Source organism: Drosophila subpulchrella, unplaced genomic scaffold (assembly GCF_014743375.2).
Source record: "Drosophila subpulchrella strain 33 F10 #4 breed RU33 unplaced genomic scaffold, RU_Dsub_v1.1 Primary Assembly Seq68, whole genome shotgun sequence".
NCBI classification, from domain to species: domain Eukaryota; kingdom Metazoa; phylum Arthropoda; class Insecta; order Diptera; family Drosophilidae; genus Drosophila; species Drosophila subpulchrella.
This window is the reverse complement of record NW_023665704.1, coordinates 409313-431236: the sequence shown is the minus strand read 5'-3', so window position 1 is coordinate 431236 and position 21924 is coordinate 409313. Positions and strand designations below refer to the sequence as shown.

Genomic DNA, 21924 nt, shown 5'->3' with positions numbered 1-21924 from the left:
ATCAATCTCGGTTCTGTGGTTGTTGACGAGGGACGTGAGGGGAAGACGTAGAAAAAATGAGAGTTATAGGAGAGGAGAGGAGAGAGACCAAACTCCTCTCTTGAAGTTACCGTTATCGAAGTTATCGAAATAAGCGGCTTCTATATGGTTGCAAATTCACTTCTTTGTATATGGTGAAACTGCGGTTTAACAGTGTAATGAGTGACAACGAAGACGAGCAAAAATTGGATGACCTGCTTCAGGAATTTAATCTAATAAAAGCCCTTCCGTACTTACAGCGTAAAAAAAATGATTTTATTACAATTTGAGTTAGTGTGTTAGTATATCTTTGATTTTTATTCGAACTCGGGTTTCTTAACAAAACGAAAGCAAAGGTAAGAAATATACAGTGTGCCACTTAGTTCATGATACAGCAGACGATTTATACTTTAGTTAACAATAACTCCTTAGTAAAAATATAAACAAAAAAAGTAAGGATGCCATGTTGCTTATCTCAGATATCTTAACAATATTATTATTTTTATTATTTTCCCCTTGCATTCGTTTGTATTGTTGCTTTACTGTTTCTCTTTTTAAAATTATAAGAGTGATTTATGTATTGTATATTTTTCCATAGATCGAGACTATTTTGATTTCCTTTAGGAGGAAAAACAAATCTCCTGTTCGATAGGTGGAACAGCTTTAAGGACAAAATTCTGATATATTTCAAACGGCACATCCACAACGAAGACTGCAAGCGACAACTACTTGATGTAGAACGCGGCAACGTTGGTAAGTTTTCTGCTTAAGCAAAAAGTGTTGTCATAACTACATAATTATTATTTTTACAGATGCCCAGGATTACTTGACCCTTATTTTGCTTAATGTCGTCTTGCCGCCGACATCTCGGGCAAACGAACCAAAAACCGACAATAGCGGATGCTCAACTTTCAATGGTTCTACGGCTTTCAAGCTTGAATGACTATGAACGTCGTATCAACAATATAGTCAGGGAAAAGTATTTAGAGGGATCAACAATACAGCCATTTATAATTACTCACGCATCGACTGAGCTGGAGTTCTTAGATTTCTTTGTTTATTTTGACAAGTCGCTGGTAAAATGCGACTCCTTCCTGAAAAGCATAGATTTGTGTTTTAAGTGTTTCATGTCTTACTCGCTGAGCTACCCGAAAGCCTCAGAACAAGCTTTGTACGCAGTTCAAAAGATCATTTTCAAAATAGACACCGCTTATGACATAAGATCATTGAATTTACAAAATTTAATCGATTTCATGAATTAAAATTAATTTTTTAACATGTAAGTCTGCTATTGCTGTCGAAAATTATTTCCAACGCCCAACAATTTAATATCCCATTTATAGATTAAGCATCTGTTGACAAGAACATCCTTGTGGCTGCCTTGTCAGCAGGATGGCTGCACACAAATTTTTACAAATTTCCTGAGTTTTCGGCGGCACTTAATTAGATTACATACGCAATCAATTCCAAATCGAAGAAATTCATGTGAAGAATTGTTATTCTCTAAGTACAATCAAACCGTGGAAGAAGTTGAAGAAAAGGATGAGGAAGAACAAAGAAATTTATGTTTTGAAGCCCAAAGCATACAATCAATCATAGACGATTTAAAACAAAAATTGCGTGAATTTACTTTAAGTTTATATTTAAGATCATACATTGTAAAAAATCCATTAAGAAACTACATTTTTAATTTGACAGACTTTGTAACGCCCCCCCTCCATTTATATACCCTTAATAATGACATTAAAGCCGTAAGGCAAAATATATATAAATTTAAAAAATTTAGAATTTTTATTGAGAATGTGTTCTGGAAGCGAGATCGATGCGATGTTTAAACCGAGAACGATTCATACCGAAATCAAGATCGATGCGATGTTGAAACCGAGAAGGGTTCTTCTCGAAATCGAGATCTATTCGATGTTCAAACCGAGAACGGTTATTCTCGAAATCGAAATCGATTCGATGTTGAAACCGAGAACGATTCATACTGAAATCAAGATCGACCATTCTCAAAGGCCCGTTTTCAAACCGATAAGACTTCGATTACGATTTAAGTATTTTTAGTATGAGTCATTCTTGGCTCACTTTTGAGATCGAAAATACTGAAATCGAGAACGCTGAGAACGGTTTTTACCGTCTGTCCGTCTGTCCGGATGAACGCTGAGATCTCGGAAACTATATAAGCTAGGCTATTGAGATTTGGCGTGCAGATTCCTGAGATTCTTACGCAGTGCAAGTTTGTTTCAGCAGAGTTCCACGCCCACTCTAACGCCCACAAACCGCCCAAAACTGTGGCTCCTACAGTTTTGATGCTAGAATACAAATTTTAACTGAAATTGTTTTGTTTTCATTAAAACCTATCAATTCACCAAACAAAAGTTTGCCACGCCCACTTTGACGCCCACAAACTTCAAAAATCGTACATATGAACGTGGATAACTCGGAAACTATCAAAGATAGAGAATTGGGATCTCAGATTTATGCGAATATGCCACGCCCACTCCAACGACCACAAACCGCACAAGCTTGTGGCGCCCACTCTAACGCCCATAACGCTTAAGTCTGTCTACCGCCGGTAGGTGGCGCATTTCAATCTCGCTTTGCTGCTTGCATATCTCCATTTCCCTTTGGTCCCTTTAGCTGAGTAACGGGTATCTGATAGTCGGGGTACTCGACTATAGCGTTCTTCCTTGTTTTTTTTTTATATATATTTATTTTTTGGGTGACATGTATATTCGCACTCAGTGTTCTCAAAAGGCTCTTTAGAGTCTGCAGGGCACTTTGGTTTTGGTGCTTCTTTCATATCTTTTTTTAATTTTATAAGCATCCAGCTCTCTGTACGTATTTTCTAATTCTTTCTTAATTTTTTACATTTTCTTCCCAGGGTACTGGGGTTGTTTTTTCAGCGTACAGTTGCCTATTTAATTCCTTTATTTTTATACCTGTTACTCGTAGAGTAAAAGGGTATACTATATTCGTCGGAAAGTATGTAACAGGCAGAAGGAAGCGTTTCCGACCCCATAAAGTATATATATTCTTGATCAGGATCACTAGCCGAGTCGATCTAGCCATGTCCGTCTGTCCGTCTGTCCGTCTGACCGGATGAACGCTGAGACCTCGGAAACTATGAGAGCTAGGCTATTGAGATTTGGCGTGCAGATTCCTGAGCTTCTTACGCAGCGCAAGTTTGTTTCAGTAGAGTGCCACGCCCACTCTAACGCCCACAAATCGCCCAAAACTGTGGCTCCTACAGTTTTGATGCAAGAACAAAAATTTTAACTGAAATCTATTGTTCTCATCAACACCTATCGATTGATAAAAAATAAAAAGTTTGCCACGCCCACTTTTACGCCCACAAACCGCCCACAAACTTCAAAAAATCGTAAATATGAACGTGGATATCTCGGAAACTATCAATGATAGAGAATTGGGATCTCAGATATAGATTCCGTAGCCTCGTGCGCAGCGCAAGTTTGTTACGAAAATATGCCACGCCCACTCTAACGCCCACAAGCCGCCCAAGCCTGTGGCGCCCACAATTTTCATGCAAGATACAAAATTTAAACTGAACTGTATTGGTCTCGTCAATACCTATCGATTGACCCAAAAAAAATTTGCCTCGCCCACTCTAACGCCCATAACGCTTAAATCTGTCTACCGCCGATAGGTGGCGCATTTCAATCTCGCTTTGCTGCTTGCATATCTCCATTTCCCTTTGGTCCCTTTAGCTGAGTAACGGGTATCTGATAGTCGAGGTACTCGACTATAGCGTTCTTCCTTGTTAAATTTAAGAAGTTTTTTTATACCCGTTACTCGTAGAGTAAGACGGTATACTAGATTCGTCGGAAAGTATGTAGCAGGCAGAAGGAAGCGTTTCCGACCCGATAAAGTATATATATTCTTGATCAGGATCACTAGCCGAGTCGATATAGCCATGTCCGTCTGTCCGTCTGTCTGTCCGGATGAACGCTAAGATCTCGGAAACTAAGAGAGCTAGGCTATTGAGATTTGGCGTGCAGATTCCTGAGCTTCTTACGCAGCGCATGTTTGTTTCAGTAGAGTGCCACGCCCACTCTAACGCCCACAAACCGCCCAAAACTGTGGCTCCTACAGTTTTGATGCTAGAATAAAATTTTTAACTGAAATGTATTGTTCTCATCAATACCTATCGATTGATATAAAAAAAGTTTGCCACGCCCACTTTTACGCCCACAAACCGCCCACAAAATTAAAAAAATCGTAAATATGAACGTGGATATCTCGGAAAATATCAAAGATAGAGAAATGGGATTTCAGATTTAGATTCCGTAGGCTTGAGCGCAGCGCAAGTTTGTCACGCGAGTATGCCACGCCCACTCTAACGCCCACAAACCGCCCAAGCCTGTGGCGCCCACAATTTTCATGTTACATACAAAATTGTAACTGAACTGTATTGGGCTCGTCAATACCTATCGATTGACCCAAAAAACCACGCCCACTCTAACGCCCATAACGCTTAAATCTGCCTTCCGCCGATAGGTGGCGCATTTAAATCTTGCTTTGCTGCTTGCATATCTCCATTTCCCTTTTCCCTTAAGCTGAGTAACGGGTATCTGATAGTCGAGGTACTCGACTATAGCGTTCTCCCTTGTTTCGTTTTGAATTTTCCCTGTATTTGGCATTTGTAGTGAATTATTTTTGTACTATATTTATATATATATATATCTGTTTTATATAACTTGTTTTTAAATTTACTGAAACATAGATATACAATTAAAATTTTCTGGTATTTGTTTTCTATAATAATTTCTGAGATATTTCAAATTTTACATTTATCCCTACCTAGGTAAAAAAAACTATGACCCGCAGCTAGAAACTGCCTGGTCTGCACAATTTGTATTAAGTATAAATTTTTGCATCGCAGATGCATATAGATATATAAAAAACAAGGAAGAACGTCGAGTACCTCGACTATCAGATACCCGTTACTCAGCTAAAGGGACCAAAGGAAAATGGAGATATGCAAGCAGCAAAGCGAGATTGAAATGCGTCACCTACCGGCGGTAGACAGATTTAAGCGTTGTGGGCGTTAGAGTGGGCAAGGCAAAGTTTTTTTCGGGTCAATCGATAGGGGTCGACGAGACCAATACAGTTCAGTTAAAATGTTGTATCTAGGATGAAAGTTGTGGGCGCCACAGGCTTGGGCGGTTTGTGGGCGTTAGAGTGGGCGTGGCATATTCGCGTAATAAACTTGCGCTGCGTACAAGGCTACGGAATCTAAATCTGAGATCCCAATTCTCTATTCTTGATAGTTTCCGAGATATCCACGTTCATGTTTACGATTTTTTGAAGTTTGTGGGCGGTTTGTGGGCGTAAAAGTGGGCGTGGCAAACTTTTTTTTTATCAATCGATAGGTATTGATGAGAACAATACATTTCAGTTAAAAATATTCTAGCATCAAAACTGTAGGAGCCACAGTTTTGGGCGGTTTGTGGGCGTTAGAGTGGGCGTGGCACTCTACTGAAACAAATTTGCGCTGCGTAAGAATCTCAGGAATCTGCACGCCAAATCTCAATAGCCTAGCTCTCATAGTTTCCGAGATCTCAGCGTTCATCCGGACAGACGGACATGGCTAGATCGACTCGGCTAGTTACTCTACGAGTAACGGGTATAAAAATTAAAGAAGTGCGCTCTTGGAAGCGCTGTCGGTTCACTTTTCCGGAGTCCGGCTTGGCGCGCCGAACGGGGCCGGTGCTGGCTGCACGGGCTGCTACTACTCCAGTGTATTCTCTGTTGGGGCACCGGTGCTGGCTGCAGAGACTTCTACTGCTCCGGTGATAATGCTGTTGGGGCACAGGTGATGGCTGCACAGCCGTCTTCATAAAAGGAGTCTTCCAGGAGTCCTTCGCAGTCGTTGAGTCTCCTCTTCTTCAGTTTGGGTAGCTAATTTTTATTTGTACGTTGTTTATTAGTTTTTTTTATTTTTTTTTATTGTAGTGTGCATGTATCATTGTATCGAGTACCCACTGTACCGACACCAACATTGTGTTACAGTGTACTTAAACAAATACAGAAGTGCCGGCCGCTAAACTCGTGCGGCCAGCCGAAATATGAATGCGCCTCAGAGCCCAACTTATGGGAAGTGCTAGTGTCAGCATATTCCCATGGCCTGAGTACAGACACATACATGCATATACAACTTCTCTCGCGCTCTTGGTGCTACCAGCCCAAATACAATTGTGAGCATATTACTTTGATATATACATGACGGCCGCTGCCAATGTTTGCAGGCAGCGCAGCCGCGAATAGCTAATTGTAAGTCACTCTAATTTTGACCAGCAATAAATAAAGATCTTGCAGTGGCCGTTGGCCATGAAGACTAAACCTATGCATTTTTTATGGGTTCAACATATATTAAAATAATGACAAGGAGGACAATTAATACATGGCGATCGTGACAGCTATGTTGGATTCGGAAACATAACAAAGTTGAAATTTGAAGAAACGCGATTAAAGCTAGAAGAAAGCCAACCAAGCAATTATAAACAAGGAAGAACGCTATAGACGAGTACCTCGACTATCAGATACCCGTTACTCAGCTAAAGGGACCAAAGGGAAATGGAGATATGCAAGCAGCAAGCAGCCACCTACCGGCGGTAGACAGACTTAAGGGTTATGGGCGTTAGAGTGGGCGTGGCAAACTTTTTTTCAGATCAATCGATAGGTATTGACGAGACCAATACATTTCATTTAAAATTTTTTATCTAGCATGAAAATTGCCACAGGCTTGTGCGGTTTGTGGGCGTTAGAGTGGGCGTACAAGGTTACGGAATCTAAATCTGAGATCACAATTCTCTATCTTTGATAGTTTCCTAGTTATCCACGTTCATATGTACCATTTTTTGAAGTTTGTGGGCGGTTTGTGGGCGTCAAAGTGGGCGTGGCAAACTTTTTTTTTGGTGCATTGATAGGTATTAATGAAAACAAAACATTTCAGCTAAAATTTGTATTCTAGCATCAAAACTGTAGGAGCCACAGTTTTGGGCGGTTTGTGGGCGTCAGAGTGTGCGTGGCACTCTGTTGAAACAAACTTGCGCTGCAAATCTCAATAGCCTAGCTTTTATAGTTTCCGAAATCTCAGCGTTCATCCTAAGCCGAGAATTCCACAGGTGTGACATATCGCTAACATCAATTCTTGTTATAACTTTTTTTCCATGCCTTAGTAAACATAGTGAATCTGTTATTCGCAAGGTCACTACTTTTCGTACCTCGTCATTTACAATGACTTCGTATACGTTGGGCTGAGAAGCTGTATTAAGAGTTTGCCTGGGCAAATATATAAATTTTCTTTTTCTTTTCCTGCGCAGCAATTTTTCTGTTTACTTTGATTTCAGGTAGTGACTGTCAGAATTTTATTATTCGTTTGAATATTTTTTAAGTCCGTTATAGTTATTCTTGAAAGCGCGTCGGCTATATGATTGTCTTTTCCCTTAAGATATTCTACAGTAAAATCATATTCTTCTAAGTCTAATCTCATTCGCGTTAGTTTTGAGCTCGGGTTTGTCATTAAAAATTAATAAGTTAATGGCCTTGACTGTAAAATGTCTTCCATAAATATATGGTCGAAAATGATTTATCGCCCAGTGGATAGCTTCTAATTCTTGTTCAGTTGTATTTTTGCTGCTTTCTCCTTTAGTAAATGATCTGTATGCATAGGCTACTGGTAGCTGTGTGTTATTGTAATCTTGAGTAAGAACAGCTCCACACGATTGTTTGCCTGCATCTGTTGTTATACAAAATTCTTTATTAAAATCTGGATATTGCAGTAGTGTAGGTTTCATCAATTGAATTTTAAGGTATTCGAATGCGTTTTGACATTCATCTGTCCATTCGAATTTAACATTCTTTTTACATAATCTAGTTATGTGTCGTGAGTAATCGGAAAATTTTTTAATAAAACGTCTGTAGTAATTGCAAATTGCAACGAATCTTATAGCGCTGTCTGCGTCCGTTGGGACTGGGTATTTTTCTGATATATCGTATTTTTTATTGTCTGGCAAAATACCTTTGTCAGTACACTTGTGTCCAAGGGAGGTCACTTCGTGTCTGAAAAATGTTCACTTTTCTGGGTGCAATTTAAGGTTGTGCTTCCTGCATAAATCAAAAACGTTTGTAAGACTTTTAATCATATGCTTTTCTGAACAACCGATAACAATTAGGTCATCCATATACAAGAATGCCTGTGAAGGTTCGATACCTGAAAATGCAATTGTCATCATTCTTTGGAAAGAATTTGGCGCTAATTTTAAACCATATGGTAATCTCGTGAAGCGATAGGAGCCATTGCTCGTGGAAAAGGATGTTATAGAAATATTTCTTCGAGTTCTATTTGATGAAATCCTGACATCAGATCTAAACATGAAAAGTATTTAGCTCTACTTAATTGGTCGAGAATATCCTCTATTCTTGGTAGTGGAAATTTATCTGATACATTTTTTTTGTTAATTTGGAGGTATTCAATTACTAGACGCCATTTTTTAGTATCGCAATTTGGTAATGATTTTTTCGGGACGATTAATAAAGGACTGTTGTATTCAGAAACTGAAGATTCTACTATTTTGTCTTTAATTAATTTACATTCATGTGTCCACATTCATGTGTCCTATCACTGGGTGTATGTCTATCTCCGAGAATAATTTACAGTTTCTTACGGTAGACAGTACTATTGCTTTTTTGCGTGCCGCTGCAATGAATAAGCGGGAAAAAAGCTAGGTCATACCTATTCTTCAAAATCTGAAATTAATAGAGGCTCTGCTCTGTTTCTAAGTATGGCTAATACCCTGTTCTCAAAATTTGGTTGATTGGCTATAGTAATTCTAATGCACTCTGTGGTATTCATTTTAAGCTGTTAATAATTTTTCTTTTCAAAATTTTAATTCTCCAATTTTTAGTATGTCACTGCAGACATATACAAATTTTATATTTTATTTTTATACCCGTTACTCGTAGAGTAAAAGGGTATACTAGATTCGTCGGAAAGTATGTAACAGGCAAAAGGAAGCGTTTCCGACCCCATAAAGTATATATATTCTTGATCAGGATCACTAGCCGAGTCGATCTAGCCATGTCCGTCTGTCCGTCTGTCCGTCTGTCCGTCTGTCTGAGATCTCGGAAACTATGAGAGCTAGGCTATTGAGATTTGGCGTGCAGATTCCTGAGCTTCTTACGCAGCGCAAGTTTGTTTCAGTAGAGTGCCACGCCCACTCTAACGCCCACAAACCGCCCAAAGCTGTGGCTCCTACAGTTTTGATGCTAAAATAAAAATTTTAAATGAAATGTATTGTTCTTATCAATACCTATCGATTGATATAAAATAAAGTTTGCCACGCCCACTTTTACGCCCACAAACCGCCCACAAAATTCAAAAAATCGTAAATATGAACGTGGATATCTCGGAAACTATCACGGATAGAGAATTGGGATCTCAGATTTAGATTCCGTAGCCTTGTACGCAGCGCAAGTTTGTTACGCAAATATGCCACGCCCACTCTAACGCCCACAAACCGCCCAAGCCTGTGGCGCCCACAATTTTCATGCTAGATACAAAATTGTAACTGAACTGTATTGGGCTCGTCAATACCTATCGATTGACCCAAAAAATAATTTTGCCGAGCCCACTCTAACGCCCATAACGCTTAAATCTGCCTTCCGCCGATAGGTGGCGCATTTAAATCTTGCTTTGCTGCTTGCATATCTCCATTTCCCTTTTCCCTTAAGCTGAGTAACGGGTATCTGATAGTCGAGGTACTCGACTATAGCGTTCTCCCTTGTTTTACTGTAAGTTATTTAACAACCTAGATCTATAATACCTACATGTATGGGTGTGATTACCTATTTCCACCCCCACGCACACCCTCTCAGATAACAGACAAAAAGCTTAAGATATATAAAAATATTTTTAATGTGGAAAACAAACAACAAAGCAAAATCATATTCTTTTGATTATTTTTAATTAATAAATGAGTTAATAAATGATCGAATCATTAAATACTGGTGTTTGGTTAACTGACATTCCATGAAAAGAGCTAAAACTTCTTTAATTCTTGGTTCGGAAATTGATTTATTCCCTTGCAAATCAGATGTCCGTAAAAGAGATGCAGCAGACTCATCTCTAATCGCAACCTCTGCTATGCGTCGGCGTTTCGTCCTATTCGAAATGTCTGCAAAATCCTTTTTTGGCCGTCCACGACTAATATTAGTTGCTTTTGGTGGCAAAGAGTATTTTATAATTATAGTTTCCTTGCACTCCAGCCAATCAGAATTTTTGTTAAGAAATCTCCCATTATTCCGATTAGCAATCTGCCAAAACGATGCCAGCTTTTTACAAATATAGCTTATTTGTGTTTGGAATTCGTCCGAATTCGGGTCATATCCCTTTTTCTTATGTCCTTAATTAGGGCATCCAGTACATTTTTAAATCTTTCCGCAAGTGTGCCAGATTCCTCAATCCAAATGTTAAAAACATAATTTCGAGTATACTCGCTTTGAATTTGGGTACCTGAGAAAATAATTAAATAATCAAACAAAAAAATAATCTAAAAACATAACGGCAACAACAACATAACAGACACAGAACCAAAAAGTGCGTCCCCCGTAGATAGAGCTGCTGAAAAATAAAAGAGGTTATTATTTTGCATGCCAAATGTGCAGACGCAGGTTGTCGCAGCTGAAGTAAACATTTTTATAATCTAAAAATATTAATAAATAATATAATGTGTACTTTATTGGGGGGCAACGGGGGGAAAACACTTAAAACTTTACCTAAACTTTGTAATGGACAACAAATACAAACTAAAAAAGACGCACTTCTTTAAAAATAGATATAGACAAGACACAGCTCAAAATATTTATATATTTATCTGTATAAATAAAGTATATACCACTATGAACAATATTCATTTGAGTTCTATTGATTTTACGGGTGTTTTATAATTAATTTGCCTTTTTAAAATTTGGGCTGTTGCACTTGACTGCTGGCAAATTGCAAATACGTAAACACGTGCTCGCTCTTTTCGTTATATTTTTAGAGAGTCCCGTTAGAATTGCCAAACAAACGGTATTGTGTCGTTAAGTTTGGACAATCAGCTGTTCGAAAAAGTGGGTTTCGTTGGAATAGCTCAAATCAATTTTTTGATTTATGGCCTATGGCAGCGACCACTGTGCATACACTTGTTTAAAAGAAGTGAAACAATGTGTGTCTATTGTGTCTAGTAACACAGAACGAAATATTCTGTCAAAGGTGAAGAATACAATCAAAAGACTAGACTAAAAAAAAAGTGCAACAAAAATTAAAGAAAATGGTTATGCTACAGATTGTACAACCAACAGGAAGAAAGGAGAAAATGCAAATGCTGAGAAAATGCTATTAATGAGAGACTCAACTGGTCAGAAGGAAGAAGAAGCGCCTACGAATTCAAAATAAAACAATTACTGCCTGTGCGTGGACCAGCACCGGCTTCACCTAATCCCATAGGCCAAGGCCAACTATAACAGGATAAAAAGTGTGGGAGGCATGGCAAATCCTCGTACACCTACGATGGAAATCTAACGAGAAGCCTGAGAAGCCGAGAAGGAGAAGCCTGTGCAGCCAGCACCGGCCCCGTTCGGCGCGCCAAGCTGGACCCTGGAAAAGTGAACCGACAGCGCTTCCAAGAGCGCATATCTTAAATTTTTTTTTATTATATTTATATGCATCTGCGATGCAAAAACTTATAATTAACACAAATTGTACAGACCAGGCAGTTTCTAGCTGCGGGTCTTAATTATACCCGTTATTTGTAGAGTAAAAGGGTATACTAGATTCGTCGGAAAGTATGTAACAGGCAGAAGGAAGCGTTTCCGACCCCATAAAGTATACATATTCTTGATCAGGATCACTAGCCGAGTTGATCTAGCCATGTCCGTCTGTCCGTCTGTCTGTCCGGATGAACGCAGAGATCTCGAAAACTATGAGAGCTAGGCTATTGAGATTTGGCGTGCGAATTCCTGAGCTTCTTACGCAGCGCAAGTTTGTTTCAGTAGAGTGCCACGCCCACTCTAACGCCCACAAACCGCCTAAAACTTTGGCTTCTACAGTTTTGATGCTAGAATAAAAATTTTAAAACTGAAATGTATTGTTCTCATCAATACCTATCGATTGATAAATAAAAAGTTTGCCACGCCCACTTTTACGCCCACAAACTTCAAAAAATCGTAAGTATGAACGTGGATATCTCGGAAACTATCAAGGATAGAGAATTGGTATCTCAGATTTAGATTCCGTAGCCTTGTGCGCAGCGCAAGTTTGTTACGCAAATATGCCACGCCCACTCCAACGCCCACAAGGCGCCCAAGCCTGTGGCGCCCACAATTTTCATGCTAGATACAAAATTTGAACTGAACTGTATTGGTCTCGTCAATACCCATAGATTGACCCAAAATTGCCTTGCTGCTTTCATATCTACATTTCCCTTTGGTCCTTTTAGCAGAGTAACGGGTATCTGATAGTCGAGGTACTCGACTATAGCGTTCGGAACCAGCCTGCAAAAGATATAAGACTTTTGGGAAAGTTTCAGCCCGATAGCTTTAAAACTGAGAGACTAGTTTGCGTAGAAACGGAGGGACAGACGGACATGGCTAGATCGACTAATCTAGTCATGCTGATCAAGAATATATATACTTTATGTGGTCGGAAACGTCTCCTTCACTGCGTTGCAAACTTCTGACTGAAATCAATATACACTCTGCAAGGGTATAAAAATAAAAATAAAATACAAAATTTGTATATGTATGCAGTGACATACTAAAAAATAAGAGAATTAAAATTTTGAAAAGAAATAAAAATTATTCACAACTTAAAATGAATACCACGGATTGCATCAGAGTTACTATAGCCAATCAACCAAATTTTGAGAATAGGGTATTAGCCATACTTGGAAACAGAGCAGAGCCTCTATCAAGTTCGGATTTTGAAGACGTATATATGAATAGGTACGACCTAGCCTTTTCCCTGCTTATTCATTGCAGCGGTACGCAAAAAGCAATAGTACTGTCTACCGTAAGAAACTGTAAAGTATTATCGGAGATAGACATACACCCAGTGTTAGGACACATAAATGTGCTAAAAATTATGCACAATTAATACAAAAAAATTAATAAATAAATTCTTAGTATGGAATGGGAGCATTTAACTCTCCACATACGAGAATTAAAGGACACATTTGACAAGTCTTACAAATGTATAAGCCAAAATAGGCCAGTACATAAGGACACAATTAATAAGCATGCAAAGATTCTTGTAGATTCTTTCAATACGGCAAGAACTTTAGTTCATGAAAATAGGGCAGCGATAAAATAAACGAATTGGTAAGAATTATCTAAATTATTGATCAAATTACGTAAAAATCTAATAACTGTCAAAGAAAGGTATAATTTAAATATATCGATACCGACAATTTTAAATACCCCAAAGCACCACCAAAGCTTTTTTAGAGCTTTTAAAAGTGAGCTAGCGATCAGCTGATTACCGAACAGAAATTTGCGCCAAAATTTTTAGATGCTGTATGTTGTGCCACAGGCGTTAAATTGGTCCAGAAAATTCAACTAAATTATGGAAAGCAATCTTCAAGGTATGCACTATTTAATTTATATTGTTATTTTATGTATAGTTCTAGGTATTTAGTTGTTACGTACGCCCTCCACATAGAAAGATTTACATAGAGAAACACCGACGAATCTTAAGCCAGGGGGAGGGGTGCATGTGACTACCGAGACTCATACTGGTGAAGGCAAAAGAAAATGCAATTCGGCAATTCTCGGGTGTCGCGTGGCCAGAACAACGGCCACGATCAACCTACTGGTAACCATACTAGCTGGCAAAGGGCAACAGCCGGCCGTTGACTCCCAAGATAGCAGATATCAAGAAACAGTAATCCTAGGTGGGAACACCTAGTTTATCCGATCCATACCGGCAGCCAAGTAAAAGCTCTAGTCTGGTATAAAAGACCTTAGACAAATAGAGCTTAGAAGAGAATCCATTTGTGTGTCTTGCTGACGGAAGCCGGCAGCTCCGAGGGAAGACGACTTTCCCTGGGGTAGTCGTCCACGGAGACTTTTGCCACTAGGACCAGCCACCATATCCAACAGTCCTTGAGGAGGACACAAATCGCAGCTCGAAAGGTTCTCATGTGTAGGGCCAGCGCCGCCATTGTCATCAAAGAACGTGGAGAGGATCAACAATAAGGACGACATCTGTCATACTGTGATGTTGGTAGCCGCAGTACCCGTGATCCCCATGCTCCTGAAAATTGTTCAGCTGTAGGAGCCATCCGTTCAGAGGCGTAGCGACCAATAGCATACGTCGGAGAAAGTTGTGATGCAACATAAATGTGTTAATCGAGCCAACCAAAGTGAACTCATGCATAACCAAAGACCAATATCCTCTAATAATTCAATTGGAGAACAAGTGAAAATCAACAAAATAACATTGGAAGCATTCAAACATGCACTGAAATACATTTAAACCAACCGAATCGATAGACAAAGTGCGAGTCATGATGAACAGCCGTTGAAGAAGTCGCATTCCTCGGGCATAATATAACTATATATTTTGTGTTTAAGTGAATTGGTATACTTAAGAACAGCCGTATTTTGGTGCACGTATATTTATATATATATATATCCAATATAATATTTTCCACAGCCCAGGATCCGGAGCGTCGAGATCTCATCGCCCAGGATTTAAAGAGGGAGTAAGTTTGTCGGAACACGGTTCCTTTCTTATAAACATACATATATAAATATCCGTGCAGTATCCTACAGTTTTATAGCCTACTATAAACTTTTCCAGCGGCGAGTATCAGCCTTGTTGTTGTATGTACAATTGCAAGAGCTCTCTGAGCGATGTTTTGTGGTCGTGAATAGTCAGCATTTTGCTGATGTGTGCACCTTCACAGGTGGTAAATTCGATACTCTCCGCTAACCAAATATTGTCAATTAGTTTAATTTTCATATGATTTAGCCAACATTATGTTATTCATCCACGGCACTCGCTGATATAAATATTATCCAATAAATTTGTAATGTAAAAGGATATCAAAACATGAAGTGCTGACGCGACAAGTGGAGTTGGTCAAGAACAATGACATAACTTTTGACGGACAACCTTGACAATAGGGGATCGTATTGCGCGGCCCGCGACGATCCATTGGCATACGAACGTGTCAAGGGGAGGGAATATGGCCAAAACACAGCCCGATCGTATCGCGATCAAGTGACAGCTAAGCTTGTGGGGCAGTGTGGACTGACGACTGACGAACTTTATGAACTAATATTATTTTCCAGGCACTTTTAATATTTATTCTCGTTATGTTGGAGAGGAGAGAGGCTTACCAAGATCCCACGACCCGAATACGACGTAGCTTATGCTGGCAAATGGTGCCAGAATATCGGACGCCTCTCCCTCGGCCCAAGTCCCTGGCAGGACTCGGGCACTAATATGCCCACGTAACATAGTGTTGTGTAATGTCCAATTTATGTGTATTTTTTTTAGAAAACTAACATGCGTGATTCGTGTTTCGTGGAATATAATATAACATGCTGAAAGCAACTAATTGGTCCAGATTGTACTTGTGAGTGTTGTCTTTAGCCACAAACCAAAAACTCATCCCCGTTCGTCCCCCTTTTCTCACATTTTGGTAATATATAGGCACGTTTGAGTTTACTCACAGCGAACTTATCGAAATATGGCGCAGCAAGAATCGAAAAATTCAATACACCAAAATTAATAAAAACGCTGTGGAATCCAAGACAATAAAGGAAATTGACAAAAAATCAGTAATTTTAAGTAAGTAAGTAATTAAATAGAGCAGGAAATAATATATATGTATATTTATTCTAAATCTACTATCAATCAGTTTGCAGGGGCGGCAAGCGTGGGCGTGGTCGGACTGGCCCAATTTTTTTTCACAAATTATTAATGCCATAACAATAAAATGTGTGAAGTTTGAACCATGTAACTCAATTTTTCGACTTTATGCCAAAAAAAACGGCATTTGGACCATTGTGCAATGGTTAAAAATTGTGAGCATGGCCGCCTAAAAACAATTTTAGAGGCAGGCAACTTCACAACTATGAAAGAAGCCGTCACTAAGTACAAACAATGCAGTACTGAAACGACAGGCAATGCAAATTCAATACTGTACACACAAAGAGGTAACAACTATCGCGGTAACAACTTCTGAAATAATTACCGCGGTAGGGGCAATAACCGAGGTAATTAACAGCACAACGGATATTACCAATATAATGGCTATAACCAAAAAACCGGTTATAACCGAAACTATAATAATCAGACCAACAACAATTATAGAGGTCGTGGTTATTATAGAGGAAACAACCGTGGTGGAAACACCTATAACAACAGATAGACAGACAGAACAATAATAATGTCCGACAGGTACAAACCACGTCGGAAAACCAATAAGAACCCTCAAGATAAAAAACCCAGTAAAGAATACGGTTCATACTACAAGTATCAATCTTAATCTCAATCTTTTCGTTTCTCTTAAAAATGAATACACAAATAAAATATATACATTATTAGTTGATACAGGTGCGGACATCTCTTTAATAAAAGAAACTTCAGACTCATTTAATAATGTTGATTATAAAAATATTACCCAAATATCAGGTGTTGGTGAAGGAACAACCAACTCAAAGGGATAAGTATCAATAGAACTTCTTTCAAGCAACTATGCTATACCGCATAATTTTCATATAGTAACATCAAATTTTCCTATTCCATGTGATGGAATTATAGGCATAGATTTTATGAAAAAATACAATTGTCAAATAGACCTAAAACCAGAAAACGATTGGCTCATACTGAGACCAGATAACCTCTATAATCCGATTCATATTCCAATTATTCCAATAAACCTTACACTAGAAAATAATTTGACAATTCTACCAGCAAGATCCGAAGTAGTCCGAAAAATTGCTATAAATTCAACACCAGGTATATATTAATACCAAGCCAAGAAATCGAAAATGGTGTATTCATTGGAAATTATATTGATTCAATTAAATACATTGAAAGTTAACCATTGGATGATTACGACATAATTAAATCTAATAAAAATGTAAGCTAAGAAGACAAACTGAACAAAAATTTTCCACCTCAGTTCAAGAAAATACTTAACGAATTATGTACGAAATACAAAGATATATTCGGAAAAGAATCCGAATCGATATCAACTAATAATTTTTACAAACAAAAAATAAGAATAAAATATGATAAACCAGTATACATAAAGAATTACAGAATTCCCCACAGTCAAAAAGACGAAGCAGAAAACCGAGTAGACAAATTAATTAAAGACAAAATAGAAGATCCTTCAGTTTCTGAATACAACAGTCCATTATTAATCGTCCCGAAAAAAGCATTACCAAATTGCGATACTAAAAGATAGCGTTTGGTAATTGATTACCGCCAAATTAAATTTTATCAGATAAATTTCCACTACCAAGAATAGACGATATTCTCGACCAATTAAGTAGAGCTAAATACTTTTCATGTTTAGATCTGATGTCAGGATTTCATCAAATGGAACTCGAAGAAATATTTCTATAACATCCTTTTCCACGAGCAATGGCTCCTATCGCTTCACGAGATTACCATATGGTTTAAAACCAGCGCCAAATTCTTTCCAAAGAATGATGACAATTGCATTTTCAGGTATCGAACCTTCACAGGCATTCTTGTATATGGATGACCTAATTGTTATCGGTTGTTCAGAAAAGCATATGATTAAAAGTCTTACAAACGTTTTTGATTTATGCAGGAAGCACAACCTTAAATTGCACCCAGAAAAGTGAACATTTTTCAGACACGAAGTGACCTCCCTTGGACACAAGTGTACTGACAAAGGTATTTTGCCAGACAATAAAAAATACGATATAATAGAAAAATACCCAGTCCCAACGGACGCAGACAGCGCTAGAAGATTCGTTGCAATTTGCAATTACTACAGACGTTTTATTAAACAAACAATAAAGTTTTCCGATTTGTCCCAATCGGATATCATGCATTTTGCAACATAAATTTGGTGGGACGAACGTACAATATCTCTGGGCTAGTCGCGTCGTTTAAGTAGCGCGTAAAACGGTCGAAAACAGTTCGTTACAACATATTTAATAGTAATAACAAGAAAATACTGCTTTGATTTTGATTTAATATAAACTGTTTTAATTAATTCTGGGGAAACCCATGGAGGTCCCACGTCAAAATTTGTAGGGTTCAACAAGGATTATGTTTAGAACATTATACTAATTTGTTATAAAAATTAAAAATGCCGACTTGCAGAAAACCGCGATTGATTTTTTTTTTTTAAGTTTGGACTATAATTTGCTTGGAAACTGTTATGGGAGTTATTTTTATCTGAAAGGTTGGCTAAAATAATAATTAAGGAGAATTTTATTTTTTTTTAACTCCATGTAATTTAAAGTTATACACAATCTTAACAAAAAAAAGGGCATCGCCATATCTTTGCTTCTGTCAAATGGATACATTTTTTTAATATTTTTAAACTCCTGTATAAATGGTATAATATCGTGATAAAAATATAAAACCGTTTTGAGACCATAATGAAAATCTCGATACGTTTCACAAAGAATCACTCTTATGGATGACATTTCACAGTCAAGACAGACTATAGGCCATTAACTTACTTATTTTTAATGACAAACCCGAGCTCAAAACTAACGCGAATGAGATTAGACTTAGAAGAATATGATTTTACTGTGGAATATCTTAAGAGAAAAGACAATCATATAGCCGACGCGCTTTCAAGAATAACTATAACGAACTTTGAAAATATTCAAACGAATAATAAAATTCTGACAGTAGCCGCAGAATTACAAATCTGGTTCGATGGTTCGACCATAACGAGGTATACACCATTCGAAAGGTATCCCAAAACTTAAGGGATTGCATTTCAAGACTTTATATTTTCCAATAAATTGGGGGAAAGAGTGCTGAAAGTGTTAAAGTAAAATAAATAAAATTGGAGCTGTTGGGGCGGTGTGATAAAGTCCGAAGTTTATTAGCCTAGGTGTATTTTTGCGACAAATACTCATCGAATGAAACATTTGCTCTTTTTAAAAGTTACCCCAAAATCAAGATTTTGAAGGACTCTATAAAATGAAAATGTTGTTTTGTTTTTCATTCTTAAATGGTTTTAAATAGCACGATATCAGAAACTTTAGTTTTATCACTTTTGGAAAAGCCACTAGTTAAGTAAAAAACACAAGCTTACAAAATAACACTTTGAAAATGCGCCAAGAAGGATGATGGTAGTTCCTGGTAGAGTTGGAGCCCTAAATAAAAAAAAAAGTAAAAAAAATATATGGTAGTCTACACTGAGTATATTTTGAGCTACAAGAGTAGAGATGATTTCATTCTTTTCAGATTTTTATTGTTAGGCTGGTAACCACTTTGCGTCTGAAATTTGAAGTTTAAACAATTAAAAAACTTAATGATTAAATTAACAGTGTACACGGAACATATTGACGGTGTTCAACAAGTCAAAATCTACAAACACAAATACGCTCCATTATCGTCTTGCTTTTCCGAATTTAAACATTTACTCACCGACAAATTAACATAATTGACTGTGGAAAATATGGAAAAAAATTGAAAATCCAAATTACAACTATAACTCTAAGTGTGGTCATATTGAAAATGTGTACTATTTATTTTGTTTTAGCAATGATCTCCCCTTGGATTTTTGGGTTCTTGGGGTAGTATCTTTGCTTGATTGGCTTGTCATCCTTCATTTTGATCTGGTGCTCTGCCATGTCCGACGTTCCAGTAAGTCTGCTAGCTCTGTCTTCAGGAGTTTCGTAGTATCGTTTTCCTCGCATCTGCATTGAATGACTGCCACCGATAGTTTCTCCTCGAGCCGTTCATTGTGTCGGTTCCTGGCTGTTATTATAATATCATGTCCAGCACACTTTATTTCTGTTCCGACTTATGTACGGAAATTCTATCCCAACACCAACGAATCCACCACTACTGGTAAGATCAACAGGCTCATGAACAGTTGTTTGTTGCCGAATTGAACCTTCACCTCGAGTTGTTTATTTATTTCGGCGTATTTTCCGCCTGCCAACCAACTTGCCGTCTCGTGCTTGTAACTTTTCGAAGAGCAGCAAGAGTGTCCGCCAGTTCTTCTTTACCGTTGCCCTGGTGTCGATTATGGGTGTGTAAGGGTTCCCACCAATCATCACGACTGCGGACAAATGCTGCTCCTCATCGACCAGCTTGCCAGTAAGTTGGGAGAGGTAGCACCATGCGACTTCCGCTCGCCTCTCTGCGGCTGAGATCGCTGGTCATTTCCCGCTCGCTGGCAGCACTCGATGCTCCTGTCACCCACTTTGCCGCATACCCAGCAGAATGGCAGACGTTGATTCCGACATCCTCGAGCCCTGTGTCCGCTTCCGCCACTTTTTCGACAAATATGGGTTGTCCCTCGTGGCCCCTGTGTGGTGCTTGGCGGCCTCCACAAAGTTTTGTTTGGCTGTCTCTGTTGGTAGTGTCCATTATCCTTAACGCGGTGCGTCGGTTGCCTGCTGCCGTCGTCCTTGGTGCGGTGGTGACCATTGGTCATTTCCGCGTTATTCTTGGTTGCCGGTTGGGATGCCGACTTGTTCCTAGAGAACTTTTCTTTTTTCTGTGAACGCTTCCCGATCTTTTTCCAGTTCCTCGTACTCGTCGGCTTAAATCATCAGCGTGTCCAGGTCCGACCCCTTGTACAAAACTAGGAAGATCCTTAGATTCGGGGTGCAGTTCTCTTTTATCATTTTTAAGGTCTCCCTCGGGAAATAACTGAGTGGCCTCACCATGGCTGCATGTCGATCATGTAGTCCTTGAACGACTCGCTGTAACCCTGCTTCCGTTGCTTGACTTGACTGCCAACCTTGTAAACAAGTCTCTGGGCACAAAATAGATATGGAAGCTTGCTATGAACTCCGCTCAGGTTCTCTATTGCTTGTTATTGGTATTGAACCACTTCACAGCCCTTCCCCTAAGCAATTTCGGCATCGCTCGGGGAATCATACCTAGGTCCAGGCCGTATGTGTTGGGCCACCATTCTACTTGCTCCAGGAACTCGGAATGGGTTTTCCGCACCGTCGAACCTGAACGACCACTACCGGCTGGGTTTCGAGGTCAGAGCTGCTGTTTTTCTATCCTGTCTTAACTCTCTTCTCTCTCCAGTTTGTCGAAACTCAGACTTGCCATTAGGCTGTCTTCTTCGGCGTTTGTTAAAGTCATACTCGGGCCCACTCTTGCTCGGCCCAGATATCGACTAGTTCTGTATGAATAGTAATCATGGGCAATATTGAGCCTCTGTAGGACCTGGGCGAAGTCCTCATTCTTGAGGCGGTAAATCCACTTCTTTCACATTCTACGTTTGTTGCTTACCCTGTTGGGACAATCACGTTGGGCGCCAGATGTAACGAACTTATTTTGTTGGTATGATCGCTACGAGATTCGTGCGGCTAGCTCAGTAGATTCTGTGTTCGTCACACCAAATTTTTATGCCGTGACTGTCCCGTAGATCAGTTAGAAAGCACAGAATTCAAAGGTTTAACGTGGATTTATTCTGGACTAGGTTGGTCTCGGTTGACGATCGTCTTGACTCGTCAACGCGATGACTTGGTGATCGCCGACTTCTCACTCCGTCCTGTAACTCGAGATGCTCCTGGGGTCCCTCCGCTCGCACGCTCACCGACGCGTTGACTCGAGGCCGTTTTATAACCTTGGGAAAAACCGTTCTCAGACTAGTGTGAACAGGTGCCCCGCTCTCCAGGACAACGCCTTTCGAA

The 21924-nt window shown here is 39.0% G+C and overlaps 1 long non-coding RNA gene across 1 annotated transcript; it reads left to right on the top strand.

Annotated features, from left to right (window-relative positions):
- Nucleotides 1–545: 545 nt before the first annotated feature.
- On the top strand, nucleotides 546–1741 carry LOC119562594. Its single transcript, XR_005221897.1, has 3 exons — nucleotides 546–771; nucleotides 831–1297; nucleotides 1362–1741. It is a non-coding gene; the product is annotated as an uncharacterized LOC119562594 (long non-coding RNA).
- Nucleotides 1742–21924: the final 20183 nt, after the last annotated feature.